Raw genomic sequence first — 16,622 nt, 5'->3', positions numbered from 1 at the left:
TAAATTTTTGTTAGTACTGTGAAGTAGCGCCAGGGTTAGGTCAAGTTAGAGGAGAAGAAGGCCTTCCTCTACCTTGTTGTTGTTGATAGTGGCTGTTGAGACAATTCCGACTCATGGCGACCCCGTGTGTGCAGAGTAGAGCTCTTCCACAGGGCTTTCAAGGCTGCGAACTTTTGGAAGCAGATTGTCAGGCCTGTCTTCTGAAGTACCTCTGGGTGTGTTCAAACCACCAACTTTTGTACTAGTACTTAGGCACTTTACCATTTGCTCTTTCTCTATCTAAAAAAAAACTTTCTCTATCTTGTGAGATTAAAATGCTCCTGAAGAGGAGTATACGTAAGCGTCTTTTTACTTGGAAAATCAGGAAGAGTGGCTTCTATCTGGCTGACCTAAAAGGGAGACTATAAGCCAGGGAAGCCACAAGAGGGAGCTGGGGTTCTTTCTAAGAGGATACTTTTCCATCTCTCTGCCTTTCTTGGGCAGGCTCCCCCAGGTAAGTGAGACAAGCATGACTCTGGAGAAGTCCTTTGTCTTGTTCCCCCTGCTAGCCCTGATACTGTTTGTGCTGGGGTGGGCCCACCTTCCCTGGGCAAGGAATCCCCAGCCAGGAAGTTCCAGCAGCAACACATGGATTCAGACAGCAATCCTAGCAACAGCTCTAGCTACTGCAGCCTAATGATGAGGCGCCATAATATGATGAAGGGATATTGCAAGTCAGTGAACACATTTGTGCACAATCCCCTAGTAGATGTCCAGGCCATCTGCCTCCAGGAGAACATCATTTATAAGAATGGGCAGCCCAACTGCCACCAGAGCAACTCAAGCATTCGTATCACAGACTGCTGCCTGACAGGCAGCTCCAGTACCCCAACTATGCGTACCAGACCAGCAACAAGATGAGACATATCATCGTGGCCTGTAAGGGGAACCCGTATGTGCCTGTTCAATCTGATGGTTGAGTGGAGGTCTCCTCCTTAGGTCAGAGCACAGATGCCCCCACCACCTCATGATTGTGACATCTAGGTCACAACACACATATGGGTCTGGGTCCTGCCCCTCAGTGGTTTTGGTGGTTAGGGGTGGAGATTTGGGGATTCTGTTAACATCTTTAATGCTTCTGTTTATATAATATAGTTGCAAACACTTGGATTCCTGAAGCTGTCCCTACCCAGGCAGTGTTTCTGTAATTGCTTTCCTGCAAAGGGCAAGAACTATAAAATTAACTAAATCTGTGAGCAATTGTGAGGTGTGAGATCACTTTGCAGAAAGCAATTTTGGCCTTCCTTTTCTGTTCTTTTGAGCCATACTAAAACCTGAGGCTAATGAATGGGGGGCTGACCAGCACAAGAGGGATCAACCTGGGAGCCTGATGCTAACTAAGCCTCAGGAGGCCTTATGTAATCTATCCTGGCCATGGGATGAAGCTGATAAGAGCCCTGAGCTCTAAGGCTCAGATGGAGCTTCCTGGTTGGTGACCAAGCATGGGAGGGAATAGTGCATCCCTCTTTGGGATATGGAAGCTTCACTCTGACCCCTCCCAGACCTCACCCTATATGTCCTTTTGTTTGTATCCTTTTTGGTTGTAATAAAGTTGTAGCCATAAATATGGTATACTCTCCTGAAGTTTCTAAGATTAGTTCTAGCAAATTAACAAACCCACAGGGGTAGTGAGAGCCAGGAGGGGCTGGTGTCTGCCTATTTGGCAATCTGAAAGATGGTGTCCTTCTAACCTTTAATCTCATACCTAGCTCTGAATGGCTAGAGTCCAAGAAATGTTGCACAGGCAGCTGGTCTGAAAGATGATGTCCTTTTAACTTGTGAGTTCTGACCCAGCTCTGGGTGGCTAGCATTGGAGAGGAAGTGTGCTATAGGAGCTACTGGTGATGAGGATGGAGAAGTGGGGTGGTGAGGATTGGACCCATTTCCACATTTGGGGGATTGGATTCATGCTAATCCTTACCACTCAGTTAGCAATGAAGGTGAGAGTTTCCCACTGTACCCCTTGCTTAGGGCAGTAGTGAATGGAATAATTAAATGCCTACACTTCTTACTCTTAGTTTTGAGTGACCTGAAAGGATCCCATCTCTTTTGGATTCCTTGATTTCAAGCATAACGCTGTTCAGTGTGGATGTTTTTGATAAAAGGGGGCCATGGCCAAGACTCTGGCATGGAGGGAAGGATAGCATGACTTCAGGAAGACCCTGCCAGTCTCGGGGTGGGAAGATAGAGGCTATAAAATTATGATCCTCTTTTTAAATAAGGTATTACTGAATCAGAAAAATGGGCACACTGGCTCTATTACTTGAAAAGTCAGAACCATACATTTTAGAACTGGAAGAAACATTAGAGAATTGCGAGATAGGGAGCAGGTTTCAGCTTGTGTGTCAAAGGATTAATTGACAGGGCTGCTTAGAATGTCGCGGAAAAAAAATTCTTAGTAGTGATGTGATTGAACAGTGGCCTCTACTGAAGGCACAAGAAGGGAAAGAGTGTGTGTGCAATATGTTTGCCATCCCTGAACCCTCGCCTTACTCAGAAAGGTTGAGATTTGCTCACGGCCCACTGCTAGTGAATTGCACACCTGGGACTAGAACCCACTTTTCCTGAATTCCCAGTCATTGTTCTTTCTGCTACCAGAGAGTCTAAGTCTGATAGGAAAATGCCCCAGTCTACCTCCATCAAGTTCTGTGGATCCATGGCTCTCTCCCTGAGCTCTTTGGTACTCTCTATCTCAGAGGTTCTCAGAATACTTGGCCTGTGGCTCAGTTTTTGGCTACCCTTCATTAAAACTGTTTAAAGGACTAGACGTAGGGCTTCAGTCATCACATAATCATTTCATTTGACCCCTTGTTCGTAGTTGCTTCTGGCTCTAGGCAAGGTCACAGAACTAAAGAAAGGCCCTGCTTCTAGCCAATTTGACCAGTTCTGTCATTACAAGCCCTGGTGGTGCAGCAGTTAAGTGCTCAGTTGCTATCTGAAAGGTCGGTGTTTCGAATCCACCAGCCCCTCTGCAGGCAAAAAATGTGATAATGTCCACGGAGATTGAAACAAAAAAACCAAATCCACTGATGTCAAGTCGAGTTCCTACTCATAGCAACACTAGAGGAGAACAGAATAGAACTGCTCCATAGTTAGGGTTCCAAGGCTGTGAATTTTTACAGAAGGAGACTGCTACATCTTTCTCCTGCAGTGACTGGTGGGTTTGAAACACCGGCCTTTCAGTTAGCAGCCAAGTGCTTAACCATTACGCCATTGAGGTTCCTTTCTATAGAAGATTATAACTTTGGAAACTTCATGGGGCAGTTCTACTCTGCCCTATAGGGTCACTATGAGTCAGAATCAACTCAAGGGTAGAGGGTGATTTCCTTTTGAAAAGTGAACCCTTACCCTGGGGACTTTCAGCTGAGGAAGGAGGCTTACAGATGATAGAGGGCCCAGAAATCCTTGCACTTCTGTGGTAATGGAAATCTCATTCCTTACCAGGAAGTGAGGATGAGGAAGAAAAAAGGAAACCTTAAGTTCTCAGGTAAGTCTCATTTAGTCAAATTTTTCTTGTGTTCACCACGACATTGTCCCCAGACCCAAAGCTCCTAACTTTCCCTCCAGCTACAGCTACTAGCCAAAAGCTTGGCAGTTCAAATCCACCAGCCACCCCTTGGAAACTATGGGGCAGTTCTACTCTGTCCTATAAGGTCGCTATGAGTTGGAATCGACGCCACAGAAATTTTTATTTTTGGGGGGGAGGGGGCTTAGTGCCAAGTGAACACTACATAAAATAGTTCCTAGGTGTTGGACAGCTGGACCTCTATCTTGGGAATAAAGTGAGAGGTGAAGATGGATAGTCCAGGTGCAGATCATGCACAGTCAGGGAACCTGAGGGAAGGGAAAGTGCCCTAAATAGGAGGAAAAAGGGAGAGGAAAGCCTAAGCCTTGTATTGGAGAAGATCAGGTACAATCAAGTAGAGACACAGCCATCTAGGGGCAAATAAGAGGTCTTGTTCCTTGGAGCAAATGTTGGGAGAGCATTGCCATCCCACAAATAAAGGCTTTGTAGAAGAAGAGTCTGTGCAGATTAATCTTCACTATTGCCCTCTTCGGTTCTGTGCCCCGGAGCAGTCAGGCCAACAAAATGTACTCTAAGTCAGAAAGAGAGAGAAAGTTTATTTAGGAGGTGGCACGAACAAAAAGTCCGACAGCAATGTAGGCTGTCTTTATGGAGTCCCGAAAGGTACTTTTACATTAGAGCTTATATATGGCTCTTGCAAGTGTTAGAAGTGACTTTTTGGCACATGCCCTATAGATAGCATGACTAGATGAGTTATTCATTATAAGATATTTACAAGAGACTCTTTATCAGACTAAAGAGATACATACCAGACATCTCCTTATCAGGCTAAAGATACACATCTGGACTCTAATCTTCATGTGGGCGGTAGTAAGTTACAAGTGGCCAGACAGAACAAAATAAAGTTGTTAACAAAGACATCTGGAAAGGAGAAGGCAGGCAGAAAAAAACTTACAGGTTCATCACAGCATTAGTTATGTCAAGCTCTTAAAGGCCCATTTTGAAAAAGAGAAAACATGTGGACTATTAGGGTTACATTAACCCTCAGGAGCTAGACTGTTAAGATGTTAATTACCTAGTGCTACTGTAACACAAATACCACAAGTAGGTGGCTTTAAAAAACAGAAAGTTATTTTTTCTCAGTTCTGGAGGCTAAAAGTCCAGATCAGGGTCTTGACCAAGTCAATTCCTTCCTTGTTGATGGCCCCGGGTATTCCTTGGATCCCTTACCTTGTGGCAACCCTCACATGGCATCAGTCTTACCTCATGTGTCTCTGTATCCATTCTGCTCTTTTTATAACTCACAAGTGTTAAGATTTAGAATCCACCCCAATTCCAGCACCACTAGATGATGCCTAGCTACCATCACTGACTGCTCTGACAGGGATCACAATAGAGGGTCCCGGACAGAGCTGGAGAAAATATAGAGCAAAATTGAAACTCACAGAAAAAAGACCAAACTTATTGGTCTGACAGAGACTGGAGAAACCATAAGAGTATGGCTCCTGGACACCCTTTTACTCAGTACCGAAGTCATTCCTGAGGCTCACTTTTCAGCCAAAGGTTAGGCAGGCCCATAAAACACAATGTACACTTAGCTCAACCAGGTATACAAGACTCACTGGGCACCAGTCAGGGGCAAGGACGAGAAGGCAGGAGGTGGCAGGAAAGCTGGAGGAATGGAGGTGGGGAACCCAAGGTCGAGAAGGGGAGGGTGTGAACACATAGCTGGGTTGGTGGCCAATGTCACTGAACAATATGTGTATTAATTGTTTAATGAGTTTCTTAGTGGTCTAGTTCTGCTATAACAAAAATACAACAGGTGCATGGCTTCACAGAAGCTTATTCTCTCACAGTCTAGTAGGCTAGAAGTCCAAATTCAGGGTGTCAGCTCCAGGGGAAGGCTTTCTCTGTCAGCTCTGACCCTTGTCATCTATCTTCCCCTGGACTAGGAGCTCCTCCGCACAGGAACCCTGTGTCCAAAGGACACGGTCTGCTCCTGGCACTACTTTCTTGGTGGCATGATAAAGAAAAAAAAAAAAATTTTTTTTTTTCTTTATGCAGTCCCACTGTCTCTCTGCTTGCTTCTCCCCTTCATATCCCAAGAGAAAATGTCTCAAGACACAATCCAATCTTATAGATGAAGTCCTGCCTCATTAACATAACTGCCACCTATCTCACCTCATTAACATCATAGAGGGAGGATTTACAACACACAGGAAAATCACATCAGATGACAAAATGGTGCATAATCACCCAATACTGGGTATGCTGGCCTAGGCAAATTGATTCACGTATTTTGGGGGGGACACAATTCAACCCATGACAATGAGAAACTAATTTGTTCTGTAAACCTTCACCAAAAGCAAAACTGAAAAAAAGAAAAGTAATCCTAAAGCCTAGGGAGAAGAAAAAGAATCCACCCTACACAGGGGGGTGCCCTGGTGGAACAATGTTTAAGCCCTTGGATACTAACCAAAAGTTCGGCAGGTTTAGTCCACAAGCTGCTCCTTGGAAACTCTATGGGGCAGTTCTACTGAGTCCTACAGGGTCAGTATGAGTCAAAATCGACTCAGTGGCAACGAGTTTGGTTTTTGTTTTTTTATACTCAGGTGTTATCTAACATAAAAAAGAAAACCCTATTTCCAAACAGGATTGTATTTACAGGAATAAAAAAACCAGCTGCAGTCAAGTGGATTCCCACTCATGGTGCCCCTATGCATATCAGAATAAAACTGTGCTCCATAACGTTTTCAATGGCTGTTTTTTCAGAAATAGATCACCAGGCATTTCTTCTGAGGTACCTCTGGGTGAACTTGAACCTCCAACCTTTCAGTTAGCTGTTGAATATATTAATCATTTGCACCCAGGGTCTCCATTTACAGGTGTAGGACCCAGGATTTCAATACATATTTTTAGGGGACACAATTCAATCCATAAAGATGGTTATCTGCTTGAAGACAGAAATGACCGTATCCAGTAATTCTTCTAAGAAGGTGTCTTAGGCTGTGTTCTCTAGAGAAGTGAAACCAGTAAAGTATATAAATGTAAATATTCAGAGAGAGATTTATATCAAGGCAATGGTTCATGTGGTTGTAGAGGCTAGAACGTCCCAAGTCTGGGTCAGGATAGAGACTTCTCATTCACATAGACACAGGGGCTGGCAAGCCCAAGATCAGTAGTTTAGAGAGCAGGGCTCTTACAGACTGTGAAGACTGATAGATCCCAGACCAGCAGGCAAGACCAAAGGTAAGCTGCTAGTTCCAGTCCCAAGAACCAGAGGTCAGGTGAACAGGAGCCAGCCAGTGGATCCAGCGTGAGCTAAAAGCGCCCGAGCCTTGCCAGAATGTCCACTTATATTCAATGCAGTCCACATGGCCAAGGAAACTCCATTTCAACGGACTGGCAGATCCCAACACGGGGGTGATCACACATCAGATCTCAACATGGAAGTGATCACAACATTATGTAACTGCCAAAACACTGAGAATCATGGCCCAGCCAAGTTGACACACAATCTTAACCATCACAAAAGGATAGTGTTAACTATCAAGAATCCTCAAAGCAAATGAGCTTCAAGAATTATGCATTCTCAATGGACATGTAAACACATCTCAGCATCCCACCTCCTTCTCACCACTAGCAGCTTTAAGTGTACTAATAAAATTATAGTGTTATCTGCTTCTTCTCTCTTCACTCTTCTCATCCCTCCACCTCCCCTCCTCCTCACTATTGTGAATTCTTCCTTCAACTCTGGGAACCAATAGTCCCCCAGCCAAGCATTATCCCACATCAAAACTGATCAGTCATCTACATCTGAAATGAACCCCTCAATTAACAGGGTAACTGATAATCACATCCGGCTCTTTCTATGTGCTGCTTCAGTCAGGATTTGCACTTTACTTTGACTGTTCTAATCAGGAAATGAAAGGCTGTTCCCAGTCTCCACTCTTGCCTGCTTAGTCTGATCCAGACCTCACAGAGCAAACGGGAACACTAAGGTGGCTCATGGTCGGCATCCCTGGGGAAGCCGACTTCAACACTGCTTTAGCGGATCATCATGAATGTGGGACAGCCCTCCATGCGTAATGGCTCATGATGGAGGTCCTAAATAGGGGGAAAAAATGAAAGTGTACCTGTCTGCGACTAGCCAGTGACATACCTGGGATCATCTCAAATCTGTTTCCCAGGAGCAACTTTCTAGGGGAACAAATTGCACAGTACTTCTGTAAATCGTTCAATAATTCTGCATGGACTAGGCGTTTCTTTGTGGCTGGCAGTAAGTGTAGGTAGGAAGAGGCCTTCTCAGCTTCTTCCTTCCATGCTCACCTGTCCTTCCCACTCCCTTACTATCTTCTTAATTAACAATTAACAACAACAACAAAAAAGAGTTGCTAATCTGAATGGACAGAGAGTCATGGGGTAAATTTTACTAGTGAGCATGGTGACTTCCTTAAAGCTCATCACTCCCGTTGTCATTCTTTCTCTGGTTTCTTCTTGCTACAAGCTGGGGAGCACCTACACTCAGGATCACTTTCCTTCTTCCCTTTCCTCCTTCCCTGAGTATGCTTCAGGGTGGATAACTGGACCAAGGCATCCTTGGTTAGTCGTAGCCCTACTATGAGCTCACTGAAGTAAATCTTTTTTTCTCTCTGGACCCCAGCTTCCTAACCTATAAAACCAGGGAGATAGGCTTGGTCATCCCAGAGTCCCTTTACATTTATGACTATCTCAATAAGTTTTCACCCTGTTTAATGGTGTTCGGCAGTGGCACGCAGTTTCTTTCTATGTGTGGGTGGGCACCCCTAAAAAAGTCACGTCACTGAGATCTGATTTAGCTCAGATCTATCCTCTCAACACAAAACCATGTTTGGAGATCTGGTTCATCCTATCAGACTTCAAACACACTTCTAGGGCAGATTTTTCTCTTGAAACTTTAGGCTGCCTCTGAGAATCAAAGCTGGCAACTAGCCTCCACCAGGGCTTGTTCTGCTTCCTGGCCTCTGAGAGCCCATGGGATTTTTATCTTGGCTTAGAACCCACAGAGGAGAGAAGCTGATGTGGAGGCAAGAACAGGCCAGCAAGGGGAGAATGCAGGAGTGGGTCAGAAATTTCCTTAGTTTCTTTGGAAACATATGCGTAATATAGGTGAAGGGCTAGGTGTTGCTTCAGGCCAGCATGTTTGGCAGCCTCTCTTCCCCAACACCCTCAGACTTCCTCTTCCCCTCCCACAAGCATCATGGAACAATTATGATAGCGCGCTCTTATCTGCAGGGGATACTTCCAAGACTTCCAGTGGATGCCTGAAGCCACATATAATACTGAACCTTACATAAACCAAAAACAAAAAAACCCATTGCCGTCACTTCCAATGCATAGCAACCCTACATATACAATGTTTTTTCTTATACATACATATCTATGATCAAGTTTAATTTATATGTTAGAGAAAGTAAGAGATTAACAATTATAACTAAGAACAAAATAGAATGATTATGAAGTAAAATAAGGGTTACTTGAACACAAGCGCACAAGGACATTCGATCTGATAACCAACATGGCTCCTAAGTGACTGATGGGCCGGTAGTATATATAGCGTGGATACTGGATTAAGGGATCATTCACCCCGTCGGCGGGAGGAAGTGGGACACTGCAAGATTCATCACACTATTCAGAACTGTATGAAATTTAAAAGTTATGAATTGTTTATTTCTGGAATTTTCCATTTAATATTTTCAGACCACAGTTGATGGTGGGTAACTGAAACCGGAGACCATGGAACCATGGATAAGGAGGGACTAGGCTGTACTTATAGCCTCCAAGTACCCTTGTGATTCATTCTGTCAATGAAGACACTGGGAGATGTAAGACCATCAATTCTTCCCTCAATGAAGCATTTCTTTATCTAGTTATTGTCTATAAAATCCCCAAGACTACTGGTAGACACTAAAGATTCTTGTCATAAGAGTAGGTTGCAGGTTAACTTCATCTGTTGTATGCTCACCTGAGAAAAGTAGCCAACTGGAAATTACAGAGACTTATGTGTATGGATGGCCCACACCATTGCTTGGGTCATTGGACCTCTTATGAACCTTCTCATTATGCTAATTCTTCCACATCTCTTGAATGGAGTCTTCTCAGTTATTAAATCAATGCTGTATGTGCCATCCCTCACCTCCTAGACCCCAAAATCACTCATCATCCCATCGTACATCTTGGACTAGTGCATTGGAATTTGGTGTTAGTGAAGGTAGAAGGGAAGCCTGCATCCTTTACTTCTTCATTCCAGGAATGGAAACAAACTGATCAGGACCACTTATTTTATGGCTTTCAGTGTAGAATTCTGGCAATCTCAATGGAAAGGGAAGAAAGGTGTGGATCCAATTTCCTGGAATCAGGAAATGATGGAGACTCAGTGCTCCAAGTGCCCTGTAAGTATCATTGAGGCGAATCTCCCACAATTCCCTGCAATAAACAGTTTAGTTCATCATTTTAAAGTCTACCATCGTTGCCACTGTCATTACAGGCTGGTCTAGATGAGTGTTTTTCCCTCTGCTATTTTTGAGATTTCAAGAGAACTAATGATCAGGAAGAAGACACAGGACCAGGCAACGTTTCATTTTGCTATCCATAAAGTCACCATGACTCAGAGACAATTCATCAGTAACTATAAACAAGAGAAGTCTTCTGTAAATACCCAGCTGTCCCACATTGTATTACTAACCTTCCTTCATGCCCAAACTTTAGTTCAAGAGTCTTGGACCATATCTGGTAACTCTGTCTTTCCCTCCTAGTGGTAGGATGGGTAAAATGGAATCAGATGAAAACCAAGGAATTATGAAAATGTGTCATGGCAAAATAAAGGATAGAAAAAAGTGCTTTTACATTTTATCCTACTGTTAATTGTGTCTGATTTTCTCCAGGGCTTTTAAGAATCATAATCTTCAAGTTAGAAAGAGATCAATATCGTCAGCTGTGAAAAAATGGCACGGGAACGGCATCTGACCTCAGCTTACTTCACGAGAGGGAAGGAGAATCAACAGCCCAAACCTGATTCTACGAGGCGAAGATCAGACATGCCTCCTCTCTCCATCGTCTTTATCAATTCTGACACCAACCATCCGTCCCGTGGCACTCTACTTCTCTGCTCGATTCGATCATTGATTTCAATGGCTCCATAAAACTTACAGATAATACTCAGGATTGTGGGATTTATTAGGGAAGAACAAGTTACAATTCAGGTTCAGGATATAGTTCTTCCATCAGCACAGGCTCTTCTCAGCCGAGCCTGCAGGGCACACCTTGCTCTGGCCCTAGGCCTCTGCCCTGCTCAGGCAAATGTTACAAAGCTATTTTATCTCTGCCCATTAAGTGCCCAAATACACCCCACTCTGCCAGTAAGCTTCAGCCCCAAGGTACTCAGCTCCTGGCAGGTCTCTTTTGCAGGTTTATTTGCCACCCCTAATTACCACCTTGTGTTAAAGCTCTCTCTCTTTCTCAGTCTCCTGGTTTCTGAAACTTCACAGTGCAGGGATCCTAGGTCCAGAGGACACACTCTACTCTTGGCTGTCCTTCCTGGGTGATGGTGGGATCCTCTCTTTCTTGCCTCCGGGGTGGTTCATTTTAAGCCCAGTGGAATGGAAAACTGACCAATCCCCTTGGTAGGCCACAGTTACCCTATTCACACAGTCCTACCCAATCACTTGCACAAGAGCCACAAGACCATTTCGAGAAAGCTCATATAAAAGCTATCCATCACCCTGCACACTAGAACAGAAAAACAATCAGAGGTCAGGAAAGCAAATGAGAAAGGGGGGAAATTTTAGTCCTAGATTTATTGAAGGCGGTGGGTACCTCTCATTCCCAGTATTAATGGCTATATTGAGCCATTAATAAAATATGTCTGTGACTGAGCACAAGCTTGTTTCTGGGGCCCTCTGGCTATATAGTAGAGACGCCCTGAGGAACGCTAAGGGTCTCTAATGGTTCTGTCTGAGGATGGGGTTAGATGCATAGAGTGGAGGGGCAGAAAAGGAAGAGCAGGGAAAATGCATTCTCCTTTATTGGCAGAAAGGAGCCCTCATGGTGCAATGGTTAAGGGCTTGGCTGTAAAAGGAAAGGTCGGTGGTTCAAACCCACCAGCAGCTTCAGGGGAGAAAGATGTGGCAGTCTGCTTCCATATAGATTATAGCCTTGAAAATCCTGTGGGGCAATTCTACTGTGAGTCAACAACTAGCACAGAGCTACAGCTCTTGCTCTTTCTGGCCTTACAGAAGCTGGTCCAGAGTTATGAATCAGCAGCTACATTGCCCTGTGGCTTAAGCTCTTGGTTTCAAAGGCTAAGGCTGAAGCTGAAGAGCAGATTTTGGCTGAATTCTGGGTCTGTAGCTACACTTTTGTGCTTCCCTGTGGAGGTCTGACCTAGATTGGATGCCACAGTGCTGGGAACTGGGAGATTGTAGAAAGAAAAGGAGGGTCTGAGTGAACAGCTGGGTATCTGCCATCCCTGGGCAGGATGGGGGAGTTCAGAAAGTGTAAACATGGCTAAGGAAATTGGCTGGGCCTCCCTTGCAGAGGTTCTTGTAGAACAAACCAGGGGAGGCAATTGCAAGTATCAAATCAAGATTGCAGCTAAAGGGAGCGGTATTAACCATGTCTCTCTACAGTGTCAAGATGTCTTAGTTATAACACATATACCACAAGTGAGTGACTTTAACAACTAGCAATTTATTTCCTCACCACTTAGAAGTCCAAATTCAGGGTGATGGCTATAGAGGAAGACTTTCTCTCTCTGATAGCTCTGGGGGAAGGTCCTCATCATCTTCTAGTCCTTGGCCATAATGTGCCTTGACATCTATCTTCTCCCATCTCTACTTGTGTAATCCTTGCTTAATCTGCTCTTTTATAGCTTGATTTAAGGCATACCCTACACTAATACAGCCTCATTAACACAACAAAGAAAACACATTCCCAAATGAGATTGTAACCACAGGTACAAACCCATTGCCAAGGAGTTGATTCCAACTCATAGTGACCGTATAGGACAGAGTGGAACTGCCCCATAGAGTTTCTAAGCCTTTAATCTTTACAGAAGCAGACTGCTACATCTCTCTCCCATGGAGGTGCTGATGGGTTCCAACTGCCTACCTTTCAGTTAGCAGCCAAGTTCTTAAACCTCTGCCCCACTAGGGCTCCACCACAGGTATAGGGGTTAGGATTTATAACACCTATTTTTGGAGCACTCAATTCAATCCATAACACCAGTGTTTATAATTCAATGTACCAACATATGATCTTCGTTTTCCTGAGGGCTGTACATGAAAGGGTCTATGAAGATTAGAACAGAAGCTGGAAGAGTATGTGTTCTGTCAGCTCAAGAGAGGGCAGAATCAGAACTATAAACAGCCTAGAAAATCAGGCAGAGGCCTGAGCATGATTTCATGAACATGGTCAAAGAAGTGAATACAGAATCAGAGTAAAGGCCAGTGTAAATCTGAAAAGGATGGATTTGAAGACAGCAGGGACCATCAGGATGCTGAAGTAAAGATGATCAAGTTAGGGCACTTGAAATGTGTATTTTATTGTATGTCAGTTATACTTCAAGAAAACTTTTAAAAATGTGCTTCCTCCTCTCCCTTGATCGGGGGACAGTGTTGGGGGATGGGGCGTTCCTCTATATATAGGAAGGCCTTTTACAGTTGCCCTGAGTTGGGCCAAGAGCAAATCATAAGTAAATGTGGAGAATTCCATTTTTCTAGTTAAGAGGAAAACATTCTTTAGGAGGAACTTATTAAATGCCTTTAGTCACCACAAAGTGTTTCCTTAGGTGAGGACAATGGTTTGCACTCAACTACTAACGTAAAAGTTGGCAGTTCTAACCCATCCAAGAGTACCCTGGAAGAAAAGCCTGGCATTTTCTTCCATTAGAATTACAGCCAAGAAATATCTATGCAACAGTTCTACCGTGTAAAACACATGGAGTCACCATGATTCGGAATCACACCAATGACAACTGGTTTGGTTAGTCACCACTGCAGTTTTGGTGGCTAAGTAGATCAAACTCAGGCAGAAGGGGCCTGCAATTACTGGCTAAAATGCCTGACCTTCTCCTCTTCCCTCTTTTCAAATGACTCTGGCTGACTCCCCAGCCCTATACCCTGGCTCCATACCTGCCACACCAGGATCCCCAGTGTTGTCATTCAGCTCTCTGCTTGAAGACAGGGCAGGAATTGTGGTACATTGGCATCCAGTCAGCATCCAGGGCACGGAACTGTTCTCATCCCTCTTGAAGGGTGTAAAGCAACAATTGCAACCCCAGTATTCAATAAATATCTACTGAAGGACTGTTGTGGCCAGTTACTGTCCCAGGATGAAAGACAGGAAATTGGGAGCGAGCCAATAGACGGGCTCTTCGAGGAGGCCTTGTTTTAGAGGAAGAAAAATATTTTTTCTTGAAGTTTTTAATAATTCACTGGCAACACAGAGGGAGCTAACTTTATTTCTGTACCAGAAATTTTATTAAGCCTTGTTTATATGCATGTTTATATTTATTTTATTTGGGTGTTGAAATCACCCTTAGAAGTAACACTAATCACCTTTTATTGCAAAATCTGGTTTTCTTGTGTGTTTTTCCCACTCAACTGAGTGGGAAGTCAAAGGGCAGAAACAAGTTCTTGTTTACCTTTGTATCTCTGACTTGCAGTGTACCAAACAAAATAGAGCTCAGTAGGTTTTATAGATGAATGCGAGCAGGTATAACTCCCTGAACTTAGTACATAAGGCTACTGAGTATCTGCAAAGCTAAGCATCTTGCAAAGGTAGAATATGAATGTACTGAAATTGCTTTTGTAATTTTTTATTTTGACATAATTCCAGATACACAGAACACTTGCAAAAATTGTACAAAAAATTCCCATGTATCCTTCATTCAGATTCTCCAGGTTTCCACATTTGCTTTATTATTGTGTGTGTGTGTGAGAGACAGAGTGTGTGTATTGTTGACCCTGCTTGCTACACCAACTCACAGTGCCAAACTGTCAAGCCAAGGTCCAGGGTTCAGGATCATGAACAAAAGCACAATTTTCATGCAGATGTTGGATGGAACAACACTTTACTCACGTAGAACAGGAACAGAACAAGGTCAGCTTCAATACCAGATAGTGGTGTTGGTCCCCCATGGCCAGGGGATCATTCCCTGCAGCCAACACAAGGCTGGTGTTCTGCTTGCACCCCTCTCATGCTGCAGGTGAGGGACCTCACTCCCCCCCTGCCAGGAGCATATGTAGAAATGGGGCTGGCCAGGTGCACTTAGCTGTTATACGCCTATTTCACTTTTTATTGAAACAAAATTGTTATCTAATCTATAGACCATATTTAAATATTGGCAGTTGTTTCATTAACATCCTTTATAACAGCAGAGGAAACCCTAGTGGTGTAGTGGTTAAGTGCTACGGCTGCTAACCAAAGGGTGTGCAGTTTAAATCTCCTAGGCGCTCCTTGGAAACTCTATGGGGCACTGCTACTCTGTCCTATAGGGTTGCTATGAGTCGGAATCCACTTGACGGCACTCGGTTTGGTTTTTTTTTCTGGGTATAACAACAGAAAAAAAAATTTTTTTCTTGTCCAATAGCCAATCAGAATCACACAAGGCATTTAATTATGTGTCTTTTGTCTCCCTTAATTTTTCAGTCTTTCTGAGTCTTTCCTGATCTTGATACTGTTGATGAGTATTGGCCTGTTCCTCTGTGGAATGTTCCTTAATTTGGATTTGTCTGGATTGTTTTTCCTTCTGATTAGGTTTAGGTTATGCATTTTTAGCAAGAAAGCCTCAGAAACCATGTAGTATCCTTCTCAGTGCATCATATCAAGAGGCACCTGATGTCTGTTTCATTGCTGGAGCTGTTAAACTTCAACTACTCGGTTAAGGTAGTGTCTATTAGGTTTCTCCACTATAAATTTTTATGTTGCCATTTGTAATTAATGAATTCCTTGGGGGTGTGCTAGAATTCTTACTATTACAACACTTCATTGTCTTAAAATGTATTCCAATACTCACTTTTTCACCAACCTTCTGGATTCCTGTTTTATGATAATATAGTCATTATGCTGTCAATGTCCTCAGTTCAGTCACACACAAAAACATTGACCTGGACAAGAGGCTGTAACAGAGATGTCCCTTGTCATACCTCCTGCCTAGAATTCACTAGTTTTGCATATACATATCCAGCTTTTATTGCATAATTCTCATGGAAAATGCATGTTTTTATGTGCTTCCAATACAAAAATGAATTAGACATAATCTAGTCCTCCATGTACCTTGCATTCTAATTGGAAAGATGTATATGTGTCTTAGTCATCTAGTGTACCGTAACAGAAATACTACAAGTGGATGCCTTTAACAAAGAGAAATTTAATCTCTCATAGTCTAGAAGTCCAAATTCAGGGTGACAGCTCTAGGAGAAGGCTTTCTGTTGCTGTCGTCTCTGGAGGAAGGTCCTTGTCATCAAGCTTCCCCCAGGAAGGAGCTTCTTGACACAGGAACCCCGGATCCAAGGGACACACTCTGGTCCCGGCACTGCTTTCTTGGTGGTATGAGGTCCCCTACTCTCTGCTGGCTTCCCTATCCTTTTATATCTTATAAAATAAAGGGTGGTGCAGACCACACCCCAGGGAAACTCCCTTTACCTTGAATCAAGGGTGTGACCTGAACAAGGGTGTTACATCCCAGCCCAATCCTCTTCAGCATAACCCAATCTTGTCTCATTAACCACAGGCAGCGGTTAGGACCTACAATATATAAGAAAATTATATTAACTGCAAAATGGAAGACAACCACTCAGTACTGGGAATCATGGCCTAACATATTGACACGTATTTTTGGGGGACACAAGTCAATCCATGACAATATACAAGCATCTATAGCATAAATGCTGATGAAAAATTTCTAAAGAGAGATCAAGATTACATGCAGCCTATTTACTGTTGTTTTTCCTGCTTCTACTAAGTAAATGTGTCTCAACATTTTTTTCCTTATTGCCTCTCCTAAGGAGCCATTTTA

At 43.5% G+C, this 16,622-nt stretch overlaps 2 protein-coding genes and 2 pseudogenes across 2 annotated transcripts in view; 2 read left to right on the top strand and 2 right to left on the bottom strand.

Annotated features, from left to right (window-relative positions):
- The window catches only part of LOC126084011 (ribonuclease pancreatic-like), a 55,358-nt pseudogene extending 50,088 nt beyond the window's left edge, over nucleotides 1–5,270 (top strand).
- Nucleotides 1–13,768, bottom strand: part of LOC126084013 (ribonuclease K3-like) — a 90,529-nt gene extending 76,761 nt beyond the window's left edge. The window contains exon 1 of the mRNA XM_049898150.1: nucleotides 13,735–13,768. The gene's annotated coding sequence lies outside the window, so the exon portion shown is untranslated. The remainder of the gene's footprint in view (nucleotides 1–13,734) is intronic.
- Nucleotides 1–13,782, bottom strand: part of LOC126084014 (ribonuclease K6-like) — a 152,685-nt gene extending 138,903 nt beyond the window's left edge. The window contains exon 1 of the mRNA XM_049898153.1: nucleotides 13,735–13,782. The gene's annotated coding sequence lies outside the window, so the exon portion shown is untranslated. The remainder of the gene's footprint in view (nucleotides 1–13,734) is intronic.
- On the top strand, nucleotides 509–16,125 carry LOC126084015 (ribonuclease pancreatic-like; annotated as a pseudogene).
- Nucleotides 16,126–16,622: the final 497 nt, after the last annotated feature.

The sequence above is a fragment of the Elephas maximus genome, chromosome 10 (assembly GCF_024166365.1).
Source record: "Elephas maximus indicus isolate mEleMax1 chromosome 10, mEleMax1 primary haplotype, whole genome shotgun sequence".
In the NCBI taxonomy this organism is placed as follows: Eukaryota; Metazoa; Chordata; class Mammalia; order Proboscidea; family Elephantidae; genus Elephas; species Elephas maximus.
Note: the sequence above shows the minus strand (reverse complement) of the source record. Positions and strands in the feature narration are given on the sequence as shown.